Below are 24,861 nucleotides of genomic sequence, written 5' to 3'. Positions count from 1 at the left end.
GGAGGCCGAGGCAGGAGGATCACTTGAGCCCAACGGTTCAAGACCGGCCTGGACAACACAGTGAGACCCTCATCTCTAAAAAGGTAAAAATTAGCTGGCATGGTGGTGCACACCTGTAGTCCCTGCTACTCAGAAGGCTGAGGTGGGAAGATTGCTTGAGCCTGGGTGGTTGAGGCTGCAGTGAGCCATGATCACACTACTACACTCCAGCCTGGGCAACAGAGTGAAACCCTGTGTAGGGAAAAAAACAAAAACAAAAACAAAAAACCAAAAAACAGAATTGGGTAATTGCAAAATTTCTTCTTTTTAAGGGAATAAAAAAAATACTGACTTCATGTATTTATTCCCTGGGTTATTTCTTGAAGGCAGTCAAGTTAGTTAATTTATTTTCCTTTTTAAAGAAAATAAGCCAAAACAAACAAATCAAAAGAAAAAGAATATAAGCCAAATAGCAAACATTAATTTTTTTCAGATTTCAATTGTTTAAAATGCATATTCATTTTTGAAAAATTTAGAAAGCATGAGAGAGTTCAAAAAAGAAGGATCCCTCCAAATGTCACCAACTAGGCACAACCTTACAAATAACCTTGCTATAGTTTTTCAAATCATAGAGGAAATCAACACATGAAAAGCTGTGTTCATATATTCACCAGGTGAACCAAATGCAAGCTATACTCTTATACTCTGTGGACCAGTGGAACAAGATAAGTAAAAAATCCAGAAATCTTACACGTCAAAATAAAAATTAAGGATATATGTAAAAATTGGTAATTACTTTAAATGAATGAGAGTTCACATTTCATAATCTGTCACATGACTAGATTTTTAAAAATAGGTTGAAAGGTTTTGATGCACTCGTTTGATGTTTCTACATCTTGGAGGAAAGCTGAAAGCACTTGATACTGGTGGACACACACCTATACCAATCTACCTGGGGAAGTTAGAGAAACCCCAGAACATGATTTATCAAGTAATTCAGTAACATTTTTTTGAAAAAGATTGGCTGAAAAATTTATTACTTACAATACCAGTTATAAGACATTTCTTCTGGCTGTCCACAACATTTTCCTTCTTACATAGATCCTCTTTCTTAACCTCTTCACCTGGTTCTCAGAAGAAATCTGCAGTGATCTAACTAACTCTAATAACCACATAATAGGCAGATGAATTTATTACCATAGGTATGGAACTGCTTTAAAGCTGAGTTCTGAAGTTTGATTTAAATGTCAAAGTTTGAGTCAATATGTGTGCCTTGGCATGTAAAAATAACAGCAACAACAACAAACACTTTTTATAAAGTTCTTACCATGTGTCAGGCACTATTCTATGTGCTTTATAAATACTAACTTATTTAATCTTTATAACATAATTCTCCTATGAGCTAGATACCATTATTGTCCCCAGTTTACATATAAAGCACAGAGAGTAATTTGCCCAAAGTCACAGAGCTTGTAAGTTGCAAAGCCAGGCTAAGAGTCCAGCAGTCTGTCTCCAGATTCCATATCTCTAATATACTTGACTGTCTCATCCAGCAATCTATTTCTCCAGTTGAAAAATTACAATGATTCCTCCTACTCACCCTCCTCCCTCAAAACCCCCACTTCTGTAATTAAATGCCACATTCAATAAAGCATATTCTCTAACAACCCCCTTAGGTCCATGGAAGAAGCTGGGTATTTGCCAATGAAGCCTTGTTCACTCCCCATCTGGACGGGCCTGGTGACAAGTAAGATTCTGTTCATGTTACTAAAGGGAGGAAGGGGAGTTTTCCTGTTCATTTAGCATAAAGAGTCTCTTAAGTCAAAAAATCTCCTTCCCCCTCCTTCCAATGTCACCAGTCACAGGTGAGAAAGTCATCTCGGTATCAATTTCACATGATCTGCCTCAAACAAAGACAGGTCATGTGCTCTTGATACAGTATTTCTTGCTTCATCTTTACTGCTAACTGCATGTTTCATATACAGTGAGAGTTTACAGAAATTAGCATGAATTATGCAAACTCTGATACTTGGTGATGTAGATAGATATCATCAGCTTTCATTTTCTTTGCTGGGAGTGTAATCAACATGATTAAAGCAAAGAAAGAAACTCTCAAGTCACTGTATTAACTATTCTGTTCTCTGGATGAGACAACATAAAACCTTGGGATAGGAGAGCTGGAACAGAAATCCAACATCATCCCTCACATTTCACAGATAAGGAAACGGAGTCCCAGAGGGGATGTGTGATGTACATGATAACACAACTAATTTGTGACTTAGAAAAAAAAAAAAAAAACTTTTTGGTTTATTTAAAAAAGAAAAGAATAGAAATTGACTAGCCATATAGAAATAGCTTACGGAATAAGGTTCATGTGGAGCCACCATTTTTAAATGTTTTACACAGAGGTAACTGTAATTGTTACCCCCCACCACACTCACCCAGTGGCAGGCCAACTAGGGCCGTGGGGCTTACACAGCCCCATGAAAAGGGAGGAGGACCTGGTCTTTGGTCCTTCAGGTCATTGGGCTGGTCCTTTGGAATTTGGTAGGCCCTACTGCCCTTGGCACACTGCAGAGATGCTCCCACAAAGCTCTCTCTTTTTGACCACAGGTCCTCCACAAGGAATGCTTGCCACTGCTTTGGGGGCCAGAGCACTCAGGTCAGGCCACCACAGACATCTACCTATGCCTCTCCCACTGCAAGTGTCATGGTCTTTGGAAAACTATGCAACAGTGTGATAACATCCCAAAGCCTTATAGAACATACTGCAAACCTGTCCCAATTCCCTGTCCAGGACAGTCTCAGGCATTCTCCTTTTCCTTAGGGTCAGGCCACTTCCTTTCCTCTTCCCCTCCAAACTCCAGTTCTTACCATCACAGAGACTTTCTAAAGCAAAAGTTGTGATGCATTTTTAAGACTAGGAAGCCCTCACTACCCAGACATAAAGCCTGAGCTAACAATCTCTTTGTTTCAGGGACACCCTACAGCAGAAAACAGAGATTCCTGTTATCCTAAACCAATTATTTGTATAACTGTATGTTTAATATCTGACTCTCTTTGGAGCAAAAATTTCATGAATTGAGGATTAGGATTACGTTAAGGTTGCAGTTGGTTTTAGGATCCCTCTGTCTTACTCACTTTTGCATCCCTGTGCCAGTTCAAGGCCTGATAAATAACAGCCACTCAATACATATTTGCAGAGCAAGGAGAGGAAGAGAGGGAGGGGAAGGAGAGAGAATGGGAAAAGACTAACCAAAGTTCTGCAATGGCCCACAGAAATATAAGAGTCTGATTTAAGGCAATCTCAAAGGACACAGAGAAAAAGGGATGGGGATGAAGTTGAAAACTATTAAGAAGAAATAATTTACAGGGCTTGATAACAAATTTGACGTGAATGATGTGGAAGAGATTAGTCAACGATGATTCTGAGATGTGTTAATTGATCCACCTGAATGTGATGTGGGCTTGTGAGAGGAAGACGGGGTTTGGTTTTGTTGGTCAAGGATGGTGAATGGTGGAGGGGTTATGGACAGTGAATCTAGTTCAGGAATTATTTCTCGGTCTCACTGTTTTAAGTACATGTGAATAGGAATATCAGAATAAAATTGTGAAGTGGGTAAAGTTATCTTCAGAAACTCCCTTCTCATTTAGGTCCCATTTCACATATCAAGGGACATCACATATCCCTAATTATCTGCCCTAATTTCCTATCAAGAAGTGATCTGATGATCTCACTTACATAAAAGGTAAACTATTGATGAAATAGGAGATAGCGCTCAGGCTGTGTTTTAATGTTAATAATGGGGCACAGTCACAAGCCAAAAGAATGATGACAGCACTACTAATAAGAGTCAGTGCTTACATGGCCCTTAACATGTGGCAGGCACTTAATGCCCTTAGCAACACCATGAGGAACTATTTTATATATGAGGAAAGTGAGGCACTGAAAGGCTGTGACTTGTCCAATGTCAACAGCTAATAAATAATGGAGTGGAAAATACAACCTAGTGTTGTGGCTATGCAATCCATGCTTTTAATCATGATGCTAGGAAATAAATGTATAAGGGTAAAAATTTAAGAAGAGTAGAAATGTGCAGTAAATTTTGTGGGGGTCCCTCAGCAAGATTCAGATCACTCCAGTCCATAATGAAGACTATACCGGTCACTCAAGTCTCACCCTACTAACTGATGACTATAATACCATAGACTCTGCCAATGACTGACTTTAGACAACTTAATCTCTGTCTGTTTCATTTTCCTCATACATAAAAGAAGGAGAAATAACCTACATACAAGGTTATTCCTTAAAGCAACATTTGTAATAGTAAGTGACTGGAAACAACCTAAATGTCTGTTGATAGGAGGCTGGCTAAAAAGTGTACACCTATAAAATGGAATATAATGCAGCCATAAAAAGTAATAAGATTAAATTATTTCAAACAAAATAACAGCCTGAAAAATCAAGTTGCAGGCACAGATAAGGGAAGTTGCTCAAGAGACAAGGGGGCTTGCCTAAGACATCCCCTCAGCTGCAGAGATAAGAAAGACTGACTACACAGGAGACTTGCCCAGACATACCTACAATGGAAAATTCTGTCCCCTGACACATGTGCAGTAAGGGAAACAAAGCAACATGGAGTAACTCAAGCTAAGAGCCTGCATCCACACTGGGAGGACGGGGTAGAATTACCAGAAATGCACACCTTATGTAAATGAGATGACCAGCCCCCATCAGTTTCTTATAAAAGCCTCTGTATCCAAACTGTGAACTGGCAACCTATTTTCCCAGGATCCCTCTCTGTAGCAGACAGCTATTCTTGTTCTTTCACCTATTAAATTTCTGCTCTAAACCTGAAAAAAAAAAAGGTATTAAGAAAGACCCCTATATACTGCTATAGAATGATCCCTAGGATATACTATTATGGGGGATAAAAAAACAACTACAGTGCAGAACAGGACATATAACATACTACAATTTGTGTAAGTAAGGATAAAGGAATAGATACATTCCTTTATGCTCATATTACATAAATATAGGAAACTTCTAAAATTGGTTGCTTCAGGAGGAGAACTGAATTGGCATGAGAAAGAGAAGAGAGGAAGGAGAATGTACCAGTTAGGATCTCAGCAGGAAATATATGGCATATTCAAAAGGCATCATCGAAGACAGTTGAGTGACAGAATTATTTACAAAGTTGTGGACAGGGCTAAGGAACCCAACAAAGGAGGCTGACACTTGCCAGTGGGCAACCTACAGAGGGGAATCATCATTATACCTAAGTTCTAAGGATGAAGAGGGGGAGTAAGTGGTTACTTGAATCCAGAGAGAGAGCGCTATAGGTATAGAAGGGGATACGGGACAGAAGCCATAGCCCTTTCCCAGATGAAGTCAGCCACTGTTCCTCCATAGCCCAGCAGGGAAGGCGCTGGGGGAATAAATAGCCTCACCACATTCTCCTTCTGCACTTGGATCTCTGGACATCCTTAGAGATGAGCCTCTTGGGGCTCAAGGCAAAGTAGAGAGTAGATCTGAAGGCATATAGAGAGAATATCCACTTCACAGACAGTACAGCATTTTTACTTTGTAAACTTAGAACTATATAAATGTGTAACTTATTTGAAAAGTAGAAAATGGCCAGGCCCAGTGGCACAAAGTGCTAGCTTGTAATCCTAGTACTTTGGGAAGCCGAGGTGGGCGGATCATCTGAGGTCAGGAGTGCAAGACAAACATGGTGAAACCCCATCTCCACTAAAGATACAAAACAGCGAGGTGGGGTGGCGGGTACCTGTAATTCCAGTTACTTGGGAGGCTGAGGCAGGACAATCGCGTGAACCCGGGAGGCGGAGGTTGCAGTGAGCCGAGATGGCGCCATTGCACTCCAGCCCGGGCAACAAAAGTAAAACTCCGAAAAAAAAAAGAAAGGAAAATAAAAGACAAGAAAGGAGAAAAGAGCAGAGAAGAGAAGAAGACAATTTTGCACACACAAAAGAGAAATTAAAAAGTAAAATATAAACGAGGCACCAGCGCACATGCTTTCCAAGTCTCCTCCCCTCTTCAAATTCTACCTCTGTTTCTTTGGAGCGGCAGTTTTTCACCTAATCACAGTCCATGGCTCCACCTAGTGTCAAGGCGACGCTTCACCAAGCTCTGAGAACCATCTCATTCTAGGGGAATTCTGGGGCAGTCAAACCACTGCGTCAAATCACTGATGTGTAAGCAGTTTTCACTGTGAATTACACCCACCTGGTAAATGATCATATCCCCTGAAAGAAAAAATTATTATTATTATTATTATTATTATTATTATTATTATTATTATTTGAGATGGAGTCCCGCTCTCTCGCCCAGGCTGAAGTGGCGCCATCTCAGCTCACTGCAACCTCCACCTCCCTGGTTCAAGTGATTATCCTGCCTCAGCCTTCCCAGTAGCTGGGATTACAGGTGCCCGTCACCACACCCAGCTAAGTTTTCTATTTTTAGTAGAGATGGGGTTTCACCATATTGGCCAGGCTGGCCTCGAACTCCTGACCTCAAGTGATCCACCCGCCATGGCCTCCCAGAGTGCTGGGATTACAGGAATGAGCCACCACACCCAGCCAAAATTAATTATTCTGAGACATAGAATAGTTATCATTTTAAACTATAGTGGAAATTTGTCTAAATTAAATTTTGAACGAATTATCTTTTTTCCCATATTTCAAATTATTAAATAAATTTAGAGGTAAACAGCATGTGATCCACAACTCTAAATCTTCTGTAAGCCCACTTTTGAGCCTTTTACTCCCTAGTCCATTTGTCCTTAATGCAGTCATTCTCAGCCCTGGCTACAAATAATGTCCCCTGGGGAGAAAGCTCCTACCGGAGACTCTAATATAATCTGTCTGGAGAGGGACTTAACATCAATATATATTTTTTAACCTTCCAGTTGTTGTAATGGGGAATCAAGGCTAGAAGCAACTACTTAAGTGATTGTTTGCTGCCTACTAGGTAGCTTTTGATTCCTAGTACACTTCTTGTCACTATTCAGGATGTGCTCACTCTGCTTTAGACAAACTAGGTTACTTGTAAAACAATTTCCCACCCTCTGCCCTTACATACCACACTCTCCACCTTGAACACTCTGCCACCTGCCTTCATCTCAGCTGTCATAGTTCTACATATTATTACAGGGCCTGCTTAAAGGCTACCTCCTCTGAGAATTTCCCTGCCTCTCATTCTCAAACAGATGTTTCTACCTCCTTTGAACCCCTGAAGATTTTTAAAATAACTTTTATGATCAATCTTCTTTTCTTAATAGAAAATAAACACAGTGATTGACTATTCCTTTTAACTTATCAAATGAACAACAACAACAAAGTATGATATTTCTGTGAGAGAAATGAGCACTCCCTGTGTTAACAAGGGAATAAATTGGTGTTACAGCTTTTAAAAACAATCTGGTACTATATGTCAAAGTACATTCCATCTGGCCCAGCGTTCTTACTCCTAGGAATTTATCCTATGGATATAATCACACGTGTGGGCAAAAATACCCATAATGGAATGCTCATTGCAGCATTGTTCGTAAAAGCAAAAGATGGGAAACAACTGAAATGTCTCATCAACAGAAGACAAGTTAAATAAATTATGGCACATAATATAGATGGAATGCTGCATAGTCATTTTAGAAATGAGGTATATCTATATTTGTGACCACAGAACAATTCTAAGACATAGCTTTAAGTAGGAAAAAAAAAGATCCAATACAATGTCATAGAATGCTTCTACTGTGTTTTGTACAAAAGCACAAATACACATTTATCTATGCTTCCAAAGCACTGGGTATCTTTGGATGCATATACAAGCAACTGTTAACAATAACTGACTCTAGGGAAGCAAACTAGTAGGTCTGAGGTAACAAAATTACAAAATAAAAGTCATGAACCCATCACCAAATATAAGAATTAGAATATTACCAATACCTCTACATATACCCAGAGTCATAGAAAGCCCATTCAGAGCCTCTGTGCAAATTAGAAAAAAAAGCTCCTCTTCTTTGGGTTGGACACAACTCTAAACCAAGGTGCACTGCTTGCCAAACAGAACACAGGCTATATTAATTACATGACCCACTTCTGCCCTGGTGTGCTTTCAGACTCATGTAAATGGAATTGTCCTGTATATATTCTCCTACAAATTATCTTTTTTACTTCATATTATGTTTGTAAGATATATCAATATTGTTACATATAGTACTCCATTTTTACTGCTGTATAATATTTCATTGCATGTTTATGTGCTAAAAGAATTAACTCTATATCCCACTATTTCAGCTACAGGGTATCTATTGAAGGGTGAATGTGACTAAACTAAAAGAGAAATGAAGATCACCTAAAAATGGATAAAGGAACTCTTGACCTTATTTTGCGTCAGGGAAAGCCAGTGTGCTTTCATTTGATGAGAAATAATTGCATTATATTAGGCAAGAGTGAGCTGGTAAAGGAGTGAGCGCAACAGTAAATGTCTGGTGTTCATGCAGTGAATCTTTTACGTTCACTTATTTTCTCTACGGCATTTTCTGTCCTTTAATAAGCCTTTTCACTTTAATAATGTGGAAAATACAGTAATAGTGACAATCTATGCCTCTTTAAGTAATGGGAGCACAAGATGTGAGCTTATTAGAGAACAGCTATGACTGCAATGGACTCTACATCTTTTCATTTGGACTTATATGCAATTTCAATGTCTTTGCTAGCACATGAATGTAAATTCATTGCAGCAGATTTTTTATTCAGATACAGAATATTCGGTGCAATTTTTCTAAGTCATTATAGTCAATTTTCAGATAACAAAAATTCAAATAACTTCTAAAAAGAAGAGAGAAAAATGGAAAAAGAAAACAAACTTACAAACAAAAGCCCAACCCCAATCAACTAATAAGAGAGCAATAAAGGAAGAGGGGGAAAGCAAAAGCAAAATAAAATTTGGACAAATAAAAATTAAAAGTGGGGTGGTAGAAAATGTTTAGATACATTAATAATTATAATCAACATAAATCTAAACTTTACAGTGAAAGACAGATTGGGGGACAAACAAAAAACCTCTAACTACATGCTCTTTCAAAAGAAACACTTAAAACGTAAGACACAAAATGGTTGAAAGATGTAACAGGAATACAGTAACCAAAAAAAACTGAAGTGTGTATTAAAAATCACACAAAATAGACTTTAAGAAAATAAGTATCATTAGAGTTAGAGAGGGGCCACTATTTGATTTTTATAAAGGTTCCAAATGTCAGTGATATAATAACTTCAAAGTTTTACACCTAGAAAACTTGTTTCAAATACATAATGCAAATATTTACTGAACTCCAAAGAGAAATTGCCAATAAGAGCTTTCAGTATCTCTCAATTACCGATAGATCATCCAAAGCAAAGATATTAACAATATGTAAGATCTGAACAACACAATTAACAACACAATTAAATAGATAAAAATTCTGCATCCAACAGTTGGCAAATGCACTTATTTTTCTCAAACATCATAGTACAATTACAAAAATTGTCCATTTATTAGGCCATATGGCAAATCTCATGAAATTATAACATAGTCCTCATTCTCTGTGCACAAAGTAATTTAGAGGCAATAACAAAAGATAAATCTGTAAAAGTTCTTATATATTTAAAAATGTGGAAACACTTGTAGGTAATTCATGTGTCAAAGAAAAACTGATGAAAAAGCTGAATGATAATGAAAATATCACCTACCACGTTCTGTAAAACAGTTAAAGTCGTTCTTTAAGGACAATTTATTAATTTGAAAGCTTGTTTTAGAGAAGAAGGTAGGTTAAAAATTAATGAGTTTTGTGTTTAACTCAAGAAATTAGGAGGAAAAATAGAAAAACAATCAAAGTAGGAGGAAGTAGATAATAAAGATAAAAACAGAGGTTCAGAAAAAGGTAAAAAAAAAGATACAAAAAAAAATCCACAAAATTAAAAGTTTTATTTTATAAACAGAACAATCTCTGCTGAGATTGAGCGAGAAAAAAAAAAAGAACGTACAAATAAGCAATATTAGAATAAAAAGGGACCTAATCACAGACAAGGCAAAGATTTTTTTAGATGAGCTACTCTGAATCATTTAGGCCACATAGTCAAAAACTTAGGTGAAATGGGCAAATTCCTAGAAAACTATGATTTACGAAAACTTACTAAAAAATAGAGAAACTGAATTGTTTTATATCTACCAAAGAAATGCAATAAATATTTTTAAATCTTCCCACAAAGAAAATAATTAGTCCAGATATGTTTATAAATTACTTACACCAAGGTTTCAAGAAAGAGATCATTCCAATCTTTAAAAATGTCCTGGCCGGGCGCGGTGGCTCACGCCTGTAATCCCAGCACTTTGGGAGGCCGAGGCGGGCGGATCACAAGGTCAGGAGATCGAGACCATCCTGGCTAACACTGTGAAACCCCGTCTCTACTAAAAATGCAAAAAACTAGCTGGGCGAGGTGGCGGGCGCCTGTAGTCCCAGCTACTCGGGAGGCTGAGGCAGGAGAATGGCGTGAACCCGGGAGGCGGAGCTTGCAGTGAGCCGAGATCGCGCCACTGCACTCCAGCCTGGGCGACTAAGCAAGACTCTGTCTCAAAAAAAAAAAAAAAAAAATGTCCTATAAAACTGAAAAAGAGGGACTATGACACAACTCACTCAATGATATTAATGTAACCTTGATAGCAAAACCAAATAAGGACAGGACAATAAAGAAACCTTTTGGACCAATCTCACTCATAAACATAGCTACAAATTCAAATAAAATACTAATGAAACAAGATTAGGAGTTTATTTCAAAGAGATAATACATCATAAAAAAGTTGAGATTAACCAGAAATGCCAGGGCAGTTAAACATTAGGAAATATAAAATATGGCTAGGCACGGTGGCTCACACCTGTAGCCCCAGTGCCTTGAGAGGCCGAGGTGGGTGAATTACTTGAGCCCAAGAGTTAGAGACCAACCTGGGCAACATGGTAAAACCCCGTCTCCTCCCCCAAAATACAAAAATTAGCCAGGCATGGTAGCACATGCCTGTAGTCCCAGCTACTTGGGAGGCTGAGGTAGGAGAATTGCTTGAGCCTGGAAGGTGAAGGCAACAGTGAGCCAAGATGGCACCACTGCCCTCCAGCCTGGGCAACAGAGCAAAACCCTGTCTCAAATAATAATAATAATAATAATAATAATACTAAAGAAAAGAAAATATAAAAATATAATTCACTGACTAGGCACAGTGGCTCACACCTGAAATCCCAGCACTTTGGGAGGCCAAGGCAGGTAAATCACCTGAGGTCAGGAGTTTGACACCAGCCTGACCAACACGGTGAAACCCTTTCTCCACTAAAAGTACAAAGATTAGCCAGGTGTGGTGGTACACGCCTGTAATCCCAGCTACTTGGGAGTCTGAGGCAGGAGAACCGCTTGAATCCAGGAGGCGGAGGTTGCAGCGAGCTGAGATCGCACCATTGCACTCCAGCCTAGGCAAAAAGAGCAAAACTCCGTCTCAAAAATATATATATACACACACACACACACACACACATATACACACATATATATACGTATATATACACATATATGTATATATACATATATGTATATACACACATATATACATACATATGTATGTGTATACACATGTATATATAGTTGTATATACTTGTATATACATATATACATATGTATATACACATGTATATATACATGTATATACACACATATATACACATGTATATACACACATATATACATGTGTATATATGTATATATACATACATATATACATATGTATCTATACACACACGTATATGTGTGTATATACACACACACACTATATATACACATATATACACATATATATAATTCACCGCATTAACAGATTAAAGGGGAAAAATATGATAATCTCAAAAGATGCAGCAGATAATGAGAAGCAGACTTTTCAAAATCATGAATAAGACTTAGAAGTCCTATTTACTTCTACTCAACATTATAGTGGATTTTCTAAGTGCATTAAGACAAGAAAAAGAAGCAACAAAGTACAAAGATTGGGAAAAGCAATAAAAGGTAGGCGTATTGGAATATACTTCATTCATAAAGATATAATTCTCTATACAGAAAGTCCCACAAAATCTACAGGCAAATTATTGGTAATAATAACAGAGCTGGCCATGCAGGGTCTCACGCCTGTAATCCCAGCACTTTGCGAGGCCAAGGAGGGCAGATCACCTGAGGTCAGGAGTTCGAGACCAGCCTGACCAACATGGAGAAACCCCATCTCTACTAAAAATACAAAATTAGCCGGGTGTGGCAGCATTCGCCTGTAATTCCAGCTACTCGAGGGGCTGAGACAGGAGAATCGCTTGAACCCAGGAAGCAGGGGTTGCAGTGAACCAAGACTATGCTATTGCACTTCCAGCCTGAGCAAGAAGAGCAAAACTCTGTCTCAAGAAGAAATAAAATAAATAATAATAACAATAACAAAGCTAACCAACATGGCTGAATAGAATAACAATATGCACAACCAAATATATTTCTAAGCATTGGCAACAAACAGAAAATTTAAAAAATAAAAAAGCAGGTTACCATATGATAGGTTTGGCTGTGTCCCCACCCAAATCTCATCTTGAACTGTAGCTCCCATAATTCCCACGTTCTGGGAGGGACTCAGTGGGAGGTAATTGAATCATGGGGGTGGGTCTTTTCTGTGCTATTCTTGTGAGAGTAAATATCACGAGGTCTGATGGTTTTATAAGGGGGAATTCCTCTACACAAGCTTTCCTTACCTGCTGCCATGTAAGACATGACTTTGCTCCTCCTTTGCCTTCTGCCATGATTGTGAGGCCGCCCCCAGCCATGTGGAACTGTGAGTCCATTAAACCTCTTGTTCTTTATCAATTACCCAGTCTCTGGTATGTCTTTTATTAGCAGCATGAGAAAAGACTAATATACCATAACAATAAAAAAGTATAAATTACATCTAATGAAGTTATGGAAGACCAATATGGAATAAATTCTAAAACTCTATTTGATAAACATCAAAGAAGATCTACTATAGAAATAAATAAAAGAAGACATTCAAAAGGAAGACTTTCTGTTGTAAAGTTACCAGTTTTTCCCAATTTGACCTACAGATTCAGTGTAACTTAATGCCAAATCCCACTGTGTTTTTTCCCAAGAACCTAAAAGCTTATTCTAAAATTTACATGGATGAACAAAGGTCAAAAATATAACAAAGACTCTTTTGGAGAAGAATAAGGTAGGAGGTATACTCTATCCTATTTGAGGACTTTGATTACAAAGTTAATTAAGAGAGTGGTATTAATGCTGCAATACACAAATGGATTAATGGAATAGTAGAGATTCTGGAAACAGATCCACACATATTTGGACACCATATATAACAGAGGTGGTATTGTATATAACGAAGAAAGGGAGAATTAGTCAATAAGTGGTGCTGGGAGAATATGGGGATAAATGAAATTGGATTCCTACCCAACATGATACATAAGTCAATTCTAGATGCATCCAAGACTTGGATGTGAAAGCTGATATTTTAAACATCTATGGGATAATGTCTTTAGTTTCCTGGGGTAGAGAAAACACATACCCAAAAAAAGCCTTATCTGAAACTGAAAACACAAAACACTCCAAAAAAGCTTATCTAAAACTGAAGAGATGAACAAAGTTGACTTTCTGTTTTTCAAAATACTCCAAACAAGAATTTGTAGACAAGCCACAAGCCAGTAGTAGATATCTGCTATATATAACTAGTGGTACGCCAAAATACATTTTAAAAACCTGGTGTTGCAGAGAGGAAAAAAGCCATGATTTGTTGGGTATGATTCTTTTCAAGGTGGAAAATTTATTTCAAGCCACCAACATGATGTTGCTAAACATGAAGTTAGGAAGAGATACACAAATCTCTCTGACTACACAAGCCAGCTTCAGCACACCACTGCATATAACACTAAAGGATTTGTTTCCAGAATGCAAGAAGAACTCTTTCTGTTTATCAATAATTAAATGACAAGCAATGCCACAAAAAAGGGAGGCATGAATAGTCATTTTGCAAAAGAGGAAATATGAATGAAGAATAAAAATATTAAAAGATTCTCTACTTCACAGTGAGAATATAAATGCAAATTAACATTACGATGAGTAAACATATTATACTCTTCAGATGAACTAAAGTTAAGTATTACTGCTGGGTGCAGCGGTGGATGTCTGTAGTCCCAGTTACTTGGGAGGCTGAAGTAGGAGAATCACTTGAGCCTAGGAGTTTGACTCTAACCTGAGCAACATAGTGAGACCCTGTCTCCAAAAAAAATTAAAAGAGAAATATCACTATATTAATTTTTCCCAAAGACAGTTCAAGGGGAACTCTTAAACAATGCTGGTGTGAACATAAATTGGCACAACCACCCTGGAATACAATTTGTCATTATCTTACAAAGTTAAGTACTGTACATTCTACAATCCAGCAATATGTAAGCTCAGGTATATATTGTAGAGGAATTCTTGCACAAGCGTACCAGAAAATATGAACATGAATATGCACAGTAGCACTTTTTGTTAAAAACATAACAACCCAAATATAATCAGTCAAGGTTTGTTCAAAGAAGTAGAACTACTAAGAGAAATTGACATAAGGGATTTATTTTTATTGTAGAGACTTGACTGTATGCAATTGTGGGAGCTGGTTATACAAGCTATGGGAGGCTGCTGTTTCTGTGTCTAGTGCTGGAACCGAAGTTCACAGGACCAGTGGTCAGGAGGTAGAGAGCAGGAAGCGAGGACAAACTGGAATCCATGAGGATGGACTGGAATCTGCATTGGTCTCTCACCACCTCCAAACCTCTGGTGCCATTTACCACAGAGTTAAACACACCTCTGACCCAAGAGTTAGAGAAGCTGAAGCATAAGATCCAGAGGAGCTGGGGGAGCTATGGGCTCTGCACCTACCTCCTGAGTGTTAGGAAATACAACTAATTTCTTCACTTTCACCTTCCATGTCAGGCAGAAAATGTCTCTCCAGGTTCATCTAGTCTATTTTCATATGGGAAGTTTAAGAGGCCCAGAGAAGTCAAGTGACTTGTTACCTAGAAACCTGTTTAAAAAAAAAAAAAAAAAAAAGTCTTATGCATCTGAAACCCTTCATAAGAAAGTGCATGTCCGTATTTTGGATCTGGGTACAGGCTCTCCGAGGGATATTTTTGACTCATGTTCTTTTGCCAATTGCCTCTGATTATATCACATAAGAGGACTTAGGTAGCTTTGCAGTAATAGTTCTACTAATTATTCTCCAAAGGAAATTCCTCATTCCACTGCAAATAGATGTGATCTTAAGACTGATTTCCCCCAGAATCACTACAATATAATCTTATCTAAATTTGAGCACAGCATCTAAATATTCATTTTATTTAAATGTGAATTGCTGCGTTTGAGCTAAGGCCAAGTTCTCCATATGAAATCCAAATTTGGTACCAATTTGGTAACCATAATCCATGGTTACTCTGTGACTACTAATCTGGGGGAAAAAGAAAACACTCTTTGGCAGAAGAGGATAAGTACATTCCTAATTTTCATTTCCAGATTCTTAGCCACTCATCCAGGATGAATGTTAAAACCATTATCAAAACATAGCCTTAGAAATAAAATTCTGCTAGGGAGATAATAACTCTTTGTCAATGAATTTGAGTAATAATAACACAACAAAGTTCCAGTACTGTGAAAAAGTTTGGCTAATCTCAAGAATATTTATAGCATATGCAACTTGAAGTAATTTCTTTATCTAAAAATATTGGGCCAAAAGAAACTGATTAGAGTTTAATGTAATTTTATATTAAGTGTTTTGCTGTGGTATTTAGATTTTCAATAATACATTATTATAAATCATCTCAGTGATTTAAAATAGAGTATTTATCACTTTTAAATGATAAAAAAATTTTAATCATTTATCATTTTAGATGATAAAAATAAATTTTGAGGAGTGGGAAACTCTTTTGGTAAAGAAAAAGATAAAAATTTTTTTTAGCATTTTTAGTTTCACAAAATAACAAATTGGAAGGTAATAATGTAAATTTGTAAGTTTTTCTCTGCAAAAACTATGTCCTAAAAATCTTTAGATGGTGCATTTCATTACTAACTTTAAAATAAAATTTAAGATAAAAATATGATTCATAGCTAACTTTTTCTGAAATGTGTTTCTTTTTTTACAAAGTGAGATGTATCAGTACTTCTTTTGTTTCTATGCAATAATATTGTCACTCTCCCTTTTCTATTAACTGATTTGGACTCTAAGATAGTGTATAACAAAATGCCCCCACAACCCACAATTTTGTGGATATTGTACCTATTGGGTTATTTTCCAATATGGTTATCACGTAGAAACCTCAAAAGAGAGAGGCTAACTTCCTCCTGTAAAGAAGGGATCATTAACACCACCAATCAATTGAACAAAGCCACTTCCACACACAGTCAATAAGTTGCTTTTTTTCTTGTTCTTACTCTTCTGGGTCTAGACTTGAGGAGTTGAAGTGTTAAGGTGTATGTACCTTGGCCATGGGTAACTGCCACAAATTGGGTTCTCAGTGAAGCACAGTCTGGACAGAGATTGGGGTGAAGGAAGTTTATTAGGGAGTGTTCCTGGGATCAAACCAGTCCACTGTCTGGTCTTAGACCAATAGTAAAGAGGGGAATAGCGTCTTCCCCCACAGGCCAAGGGAAGACAAAATTAGCGGGATATAAGATCTAGCTATTCTTCCCCATGTGGAGATTCTCCTTCCAGTGAACATTTGGGAGAAGCGTTTATTTTTATTAAGAAAGGCAACATTTTTTTTTGACATGTACAAAGCACTTTCCTATATTTTTATTTTTTAATTTTTGATTTCCATAGGTTTGGGGGAAACAGGTGATGTTTGGTTACATAAGTTCTTTAGTGGTGATTTGTGAGACTTTGGTGCACCCATCTGCCGAGCAGTAGACACTGAACCCAATTTGTAGTCTTTTATCCGTCACCCCCTTCCCACCCTTCCTCTGAGTCCCCAGAGTCCATTGTGTCATTTTTTTTTTTTTTTTTTTTTTTTTTTTTTTTTTTTTTTTGAGATGGAGTCTCGCTCTGTCACCCAGGCTGGAGTGCAGTGGCCGGATCTCAGCTCACTGCAAGCTCCGCCTCCCGGGTTTACGCCATTCTCCTGCCTCAGCTTCCCAAGTAGCTGGGACTACAGGCGCCCGCCAACACGCCCGGCTAGTTTTTTGTATTTTTTAGTAGAGACGGGGTTTCACCATGTTAGCAAGGATGGTCTCGATCTCCCGACCTTGTGATCCGCCCGCCTCGGCCTCCCAAAGTGCTGGGATTACAGGCTTGAGCCACCGCGCCCGGCCCATTGTGTCATTCTTATGCCTTTGCATCCCCATAGCTTATCTCCCACTAATGAGTGAGAACATATGATGTTTGGTTTTCCAGGAGAAGGCAATATTTTCATTAGGGGTCTATAACTATTAGTGGCTAAGTGTTTTTTAAAATTTGGTATTTCAACTGTAGTCTTCATGATCAGTGATTTAAAAAAATACCAAATTGTACTGAAATACATTTGCTATATATTTATTTCAGATACTATATTAAAATTGAAAAATTAGTGTTTTCTGCTGTTTGGAAAATATGGTAAATTTTCTTCTCTAAGTTTTCTTTTGTTAGAATTTTTATGTGGTGTCACAGGCCTCTTCATGCCCTTTGCATTCTCTTCCAAAAATCTGTTCTTGCTGTCAGTTAAGCGGAAATGGTTAGCAACAAAGCAAAATCAAAGTGGATCCACCCAGCTTTTATATCCTGCATGGCTGAACTTTAATGAAAGTTTGAGTTTTTCCAAAAGTCTGGTCTTTACTGACTGGGAATGAAAACCATTTGGAAAAAAATGCCTTGAGCATGTGAACCATGTAATTTCATTTGAACTACGGAATTCCAAAAATACTTTGCTTATTGAAAGAGCAGTTATATTGCTGTGTTAGAACTTGATATTGAGAAGGATAAGTACTAGTTCTTTTCTCCCTTTTTCTCATAAACATTAAAAAAAATTAAAGACTGTCTGAGTGGCTGGTTAGGAAAATAGTGTGAAGAGGCTAAGTTGGACCACCAGGTAGGCTTGCTCTAGAACCTATTCCTTCTTTAGGAGATCCATGTACTCTTCTGCACTCCATAGAGCCCCATGCAGCTTGAAGCAACCCACTCTGCATTGATGATAATTCAAGGCTCCATCTGGCCATGTCTTGATGACTACTTTAACTGAAGCCCAGTCATTTCATCAGTTCTGCTCACTGACACCAGTGTAAATGCTGTGACAGTAGCAAAACTGGAATTGCTGGGTCCCTGCTAGGCAATCTGGACAGAGAACAAAGTAGATCCTGTTCAGTTTTATGTCTCCATGAGGGGATCAGGTGTTAACATTATTAACTAGTATTTTTGGGAATATGTAGTACGTGCTAGTCACAATACTGGATACTTTTACATGGATTACGTTATTCAATCCCCGTAACAATCCTCTATGGAATTTTGAAGCTTAGAGAGATTAAGAAATCAGGTTTTGAAACCAATGAGTCTGACTCTAGAGGCTTTGATCTTCTTTCCTATTTTGTAATCTCTGGCTTTTAGTCATGGGTCTTAGTGTACTAGATTGGGATCTCAGATAGCAGTGTAGTAGATATAGTTGGTGCCCTGCCCATGTCTCCTGAGCCTTACCAAGTGCCAGCAGCTGGAGCATCTTGCTTAATGGCCTTCTCTGGTGACTGGAGCTCTATGTGTGAGCATAGGTTTGAGGAGATGTAATGCCTTAAGTACAGCCTTTAACTAATGATTGATAGGAGTTGGGGTATAAATACTTCAGCTCCTGGCCGGGTGCGGTGGCTCAAGCCTGTAATCCCAGCACTTTGGGAGGCCGAGACGGGCGGATCACGAGTTCAGGAGATCGAGACCATCCTGGCTAACACGGTGAAACCCCGTCTCTACTAAAATACAAAAAAAATTAGCCGGGCGAGGTGGCGGGCGCCTGTACTCCCAGCTACTCGGGAGGCTGAGGCAGGAGAATGGCGTGAACCCGGGAGGCGGGGCTTGCAGTGAGCTGAGATCCGGCCACTGCACTCCAGCCTGGGCAACAGAGCTAGACTCCGTCTCAAAAAAAAAATAAATAAATGAATAAATAAATAAATACTTCAGCTCCTTTGCTACTCTGGTAGAATAACTCAAGAGGCATGAATTTTACACTGGTACCCAAAATTCTCCAGAGGGATTAAGTCCATTATCTATAGTACTAACCCACTTGAAAACACACCCTTTTCATTGATTGCCTTCCCTCTTTGTCTCACTTCCCTTGCCCGTATTTCCTGAGATCACTACCCAAGTAAACTATTTGTGTACGTATTAATGTCTTGGGATCTGGCTTCTGGGGGAACCAAAACTAAGACAAAGAGCAAAGAAAAGGTGAACCTATGAAGAAGGAGGACCCAATTGGAGCGGTTGGAGCAATGCTGGAAGGAAAGCATGGGGTTGCAGTCTCTAGGAAGAAGCCTCTGATGATGTTTTCCTGTTCTTGAAGCTGACAGTGTCATTGTGAGACAGGAGACAAAGGTTTTGGGAGATGATTGAATATTGACACACTGAATGGTTCTTTGCTTGATTGGATGGAATTTCCTTCAGAAGTTCTCTTTTGATCTGTTCTTTTCAAATGTATGCTATATTTGCCCAAGTTTAATAAGAAGAGATTCCAGAATATGCAACCATTAATAACTGGAATAATGAAACAAAGAAAATGCCAACATGTTAAAAATAGAACATTGAGTAAATGGTCATAAGTAAATGAAAGACAAAAAGTATAAATATAATTTTGAAGGATGTATAATTTACTCATATGGCCTGAATGTAGTAACAGTATGTATCATATTTCATGCAAACTTAAACTGAATGAGGCGCTTTTTTTTTTTTTTTTAAGACAAAGTCTCCCTCTGTCACTTAGGCTGGAGTGCAGTGGTGCAATCTCGGCTCACTGCAACCTCCGTCTCCCAGGTTTAAGAAATTCTCCTACCTCAGCCTCCCAAGTAACTGGGACTACAGGTGCGCGCCACCATGCCTGGCTAATTTTTGTATTTTTAGTAGAGACGGGGTTTCACCATATTGACCAGGCTGGTCTCAAACTCCGGGCCTCAAGTGATCTGCCCGCCTTGGCCACCCAAAGTGCTGGGGTTACAGGGATGAGCCACCATGCCCAACCTAAATGCAATAGTTAACAATTTACAATACCATTAACCTTAACAAGGCAAGATTTTGCCCACGCCCATGTTAATCCCTGAAAATTTGGGCACCACTGGACGTCCAGTTAATCGGTAAAGATGATAGAGTCACTAGTTGAGACATGATCCTTTAAGTGTAGTAAAAGTGGTATAAAAGAGCCTCATTGGCCAGGCACGGTGGCTCATGCCTGTAATCCCAGCATTTTGGGAGGCCGAGGTGGGCAGATCACGAGGTCAGGAGTTTGAGACCAGCCTGGCCAATATGATGAAACCCCATCTCTACTAAAAATACAAAAATTAGCCAGGCATGGTGGTACATACCTGTAATCCCAGCTACTTAGGAGACTGAGGCAGGAGAACTGCTTGAACTTGGGAGGTGGAGGTTGCAGTCAGCTGAGATCGTACCACTGCACTCCAGCCTGGGTGACAGAGCGAGACTCCATCTCAAAGTGTGTGTGTGTGTGTGTGTGTGTGTGTGTGTGTATGTATATATACATTTTATTGCTAACAAAATGCTCATGATCTTCACAGCATCCAGCAAATAGTAATCTCTTTGCTGCTGGAGGGTCTTGTCCCATGTTGATGGCTGCTGACTGATCAGGGTGGTGGTTGCTGAAGGTTGCAAGTTTTTTGTTTTTGTTTTTGTTTTTTTTTGAGATGAGTCTTCCTCTGCCGCCAGGCTGGAGTGCAGTGGCGTGATCTCGGCTCACTGCAACCTCCGCCTTGCAGGTTCAAGCAATTCTCCTGCCTCAGCCTCCCAAGTAGCTGGGACTACAGGCAGGTGCCACCACGCCTGGCTAATTGTTGTATTTTTAGTAGAGACGGGATTTCACCATGTTGGCTAGGATGGTGTCGATCTCTTGACCTCGTGATCTGCCTGCCTTGGCCTCCCAAAGTGCTGAGATTACAGGCATGCGCCACCGTGCCCGACTGCAATTTCTTAAAATAAGAAAACAATAAAATTTGACCCATTGATGAACTCTTCCTTTCATGAATAATTTTTCTGTAGCATGTGATGGTGTTTGATAGCATTTAAACCATAGTAGAAATTCTTTCAACATTGGAGTCAATCCTCTCAAACCCTGTCACTGCTTTATCAACTAAGCTTATGTAGTATTCTAAAACTTTTGTCATTTCATCAATGTTCACAGCATCTTAACTAGGTGAACACTCCATCTCAAGAAACCACTTTCTTTGCTAATCAATAAGAAGCAACTGCTCATCCATTAGTTTTATCATGAGATTGTAGCAATTCAGTCACATCTTCAGGCTGTTTCAATTCTTTTTCACTTGCTATTCCCATCACTTCTGAAGCGACTTCCTACATGAAGTCTTGAACCCCTCAAAGTCACTCATAAGGATTAGAAGCAACTCATTCCAAATTCCTGTTAATACTGACATTTTGACCTCCTTCCATTAATCATGAATGTTCTTAACGGCATCTAGACTGGCATATAAACCTCCTTTCCAGAAGGTTTTATTTTATTTATTTATTTATTTATTTATTTATTTATTTATTTATTTGAGACAGTCTCACTCTATTGCCCAGGCTGGAGTGCAGTGGTACAATCTTGCTCACTGCAACTTCCACCTGCTGGGTTCAAGGGATCCTTGTGCCTTAGTCTCCACAGTAGCTGGGACTACAGGTGTGTGCCACCACACCCGGCTAATTTTTGTTTATGAGATAGAGTTTCATTCTTGTTGCCCAGGCTGGAGTGCAGTGGCGCGACCTCAGCTCACTGCAACCTCTGCCTCCCAGGTTGAAGCAATTCTCCTGCCTCAGCCTCCGAGTAGCTGGGATTACAGGTGCCCGAAACCATGCCTGGCTTTTTTTTTTTTTTTTTTTTTTTTTTGAGATGGAGTCTCGCTCTGTCACCCAGGCTGGAGGGCAGTGGCGCGATCTCGGCTCGCTGCAAGCTCCACCTCCCAGGTTCATGCCATTCTCCTGCCTCAGCCTCCCGAGTAGCTGGGACTACAGGCACCCACCACCACGCCCAGCTAATTCTTTCTGTATTTTTAGTGGAGATGGGGTCTCACCATGTTAACCAGGATGGTCTCGATCACCTGACCTCGTGATCCACCTGCCTCGGCCTCCCAAAGTGCTAGGATTACAGGGGTGAGCCACTGTGCCCAGCCACACCTGGTTAATTTTTGTATTTTTTAGTAGAGACAGGGTTTCACCATGTTGGCCAGACTGGTCTTGGACTCCTGTCCTCAGGTGATCCACCCACCTCGGCCTCCCAAAGTGCTGGGATTACAGGTATGAGCCACCATACCCAGCCAAATTTTTGTATTTCTAAGTAGAGACGGGGTTTCACCATGTTGGCCAGGCTGGTCTTGAACTCCTGACCTCAGGTGATCCGCCCACCTCGGCCTCCCAAAGTGCTGGGATTACAGGCATGAGCCACCACGCCCAGCCCCTTTCCACAAGGTTTTAGATTTACTTTGCTCAGATTCATCAGAGGAATCACTATGTATAGCAGATTCACTATGTACAGCTGCGTTTCATAGCCTTATGAAATGTATTTCTTAAATAACAAGACTTAAAAGTCAAAATTACTCCTTGGTCCATGGGCTACAGAATGGATACTGCATTAGCAGGCAAGGAAACAGCATTAATCTCCTTGTATGTCTCCATCAGAACTCTTGGATGGCTAGATGTGCTGTCCATGAACAGTAAAAATTTTAAAGGACTCTTTCATTCCAAGTAGTAGTTCTCAACAAGAGCTTAAAATATTCAATAAACGACACTGGAAACGGATGTGCTGACATCCATGCTTTGCTGTTCCATTTACAGAGGACAGACAGGGTACACTTGACATAATTCTTAAGGGCCCTAGGATTCTAGGAATGGTAAATGAGCACTGGCTTAGACCAGCATTATTAGCCACTAACAAGAGAGTCAGCCTGTCCTTTGAAGTTTTGAAGCCAAACATTGACTTTTCCTCTCTAACCATGAAAGTCCTAGATGACATCTTATTCCAATAGATGGCTATTTCGTCTACACTGAAGATCTGTTGTTTAATGTAGTCACCTTTATCAAAGATCTTAGCTAGATCTTCTGGATAACTTGCTGTAGCTTCTACATCAGCACTTGCTACTTCACCTTGCACTTTTGTTATGGACACAGCTTCTTTTGGTAAACCTCATGAACCAACCTCTGCTAGCTTCAAATATTTCTTCTGCCTCTCATAGGCTTCACAGAATGGAGGAGAGCTAGGGCGTTGCTCAGGCCTAGGCTTTGGCTTAAGGGAATGCTTTTTAAAAACTGGTTTTTGCTTCATTTTAGAGACAGGGTCTCACTCCGTCACCCAGTCTAGTGGCGCACATAGCTCATCGTAATGTGGAACTCCTGGGCTCAAGTGATCCCCCTGTCTCAGCCTCCCAAGTAGCTAGGACTACAGGTATACACCACCACACCTAGCTAATTAAAACTGTTTTTTAAAAAAGAAATGGGGTCTTGCTATATTGCCCAGGCTGGTCTCAAAGTCTTGGGCTCAAGTGATCCTCCTGTCTCAGCCTCCCACAGTGCTGGGATTACAGGCATGAGGCACTGCGTCTGGTTTAAGAGAATGTTGTGGCTTGCTTTATCTTCTATCTAGACCATTAAAACTTTCTCCAGGTCAGCAACAAGGCTGTTTTGCTTTATCATTCCTATGTTCTCCAGAGTGGCACTTTTAATTTCCTTTAAGAATTTTTTTTCCTTTACATTCATAACTTGGCTAATGGGTACAAGCGGCCTAGCTTTTGGCCTAGCTTTGCTTTCAACATGCCTTCCTCACTTAGTTTAACCATTTCTAGCTTTTCACTTAAAGTGAGAGATGGGATTCTTCCTTTCACTTGAACACTTAGAGGCTACTGTTGGGTTACTAACAGGCCTAATTTCAATATTGTTGCATCTCAGGGGATAGGGAAGCCCAAAGCAAGGGAGAGAGACAGAGGAACTGCCTGTTGATGGAACAGTCAGAACACACACAACATTTATCGCTTAAGTTCTCCATCCTACATAGATGTGGTACATGACACCACAAAATAATTACAATAGTTACATCAAAGACCACTGATCACAAATCATCACAACACATATACTAATAATGAAAAAGTTTCAAATATTGAAAGAATTACCAAAATGTGATACAGAACCATGAAGTGAGCATATACTATTAGAAAAAATGGTGCCAACAGACTTGCTCAACACAGGGTTACCACAAACCCTGGATTAAAAAAAAAAGGACCAAATTACAATTCCATCAAGACTGTATAAATGTATCCCTGTTTCTTATGTGTACTCTTACCAACATTAGTTCTTGTAATTTAAAAAGTTTATAAGTTTCATAGATGAAAACATGCACCTAATAACTTCTTTTTTTTTTTGAGACAGGATATCGTTCCTCTCAGTCAGGTGGGAGTGCAATAGCACGATCTTGGCTTACTGCTACCTCTGCCTCCCGGGCTCAAGCAATTCTCCTGCCTTAGCCGCCTGAAGGGCTGGGACCACAGTATGTATGCCACAGTGCCGGCTAATTTTTTGTAGAGACAGGGTTGCACCGTGTGGCCCAGGCTGGTCTC

General features: G+C 39.3%; 1 long non-coding RNA gene across 1 annotated transcript in view; it reads right to left on the bottom strand.

Annotated features, from left to right (window-relative positions):
• LOC126937884 (uncharacterized) overlaps positions 1-24,861 on the bottom strand; it is a 101,082-nt gene that overhangs the window by 71,681 nt on the left and 4,540 nt on the right. The window contains exon 2 of the long non-coding RNA XR_007719887.1: positions 14,977-15,121. This is a non-coding gene — a long non-coding RNA (uncharacterized LOC126937884). The remainder of the gene's footprint in view (positions 1-14,976; positions 15,122-24,861) is intronic.

Source organism: Macaca thibetana, chromosome 15, assembly GCF_024542745.1.
Source record: "Macaca thibetana thibetana isolate TM-01 chromosome 15, ASM2454274v1, whole genome shotgun sequence".
NCBI lineage: Eukaryota > Metazoa > Chordata > Mammalia > Primates > Cercopithecidae > Macaca > Macaca thibetana.
This window is presented reverse-complemented; position numbering and strand designations above follow the sequence as displayed.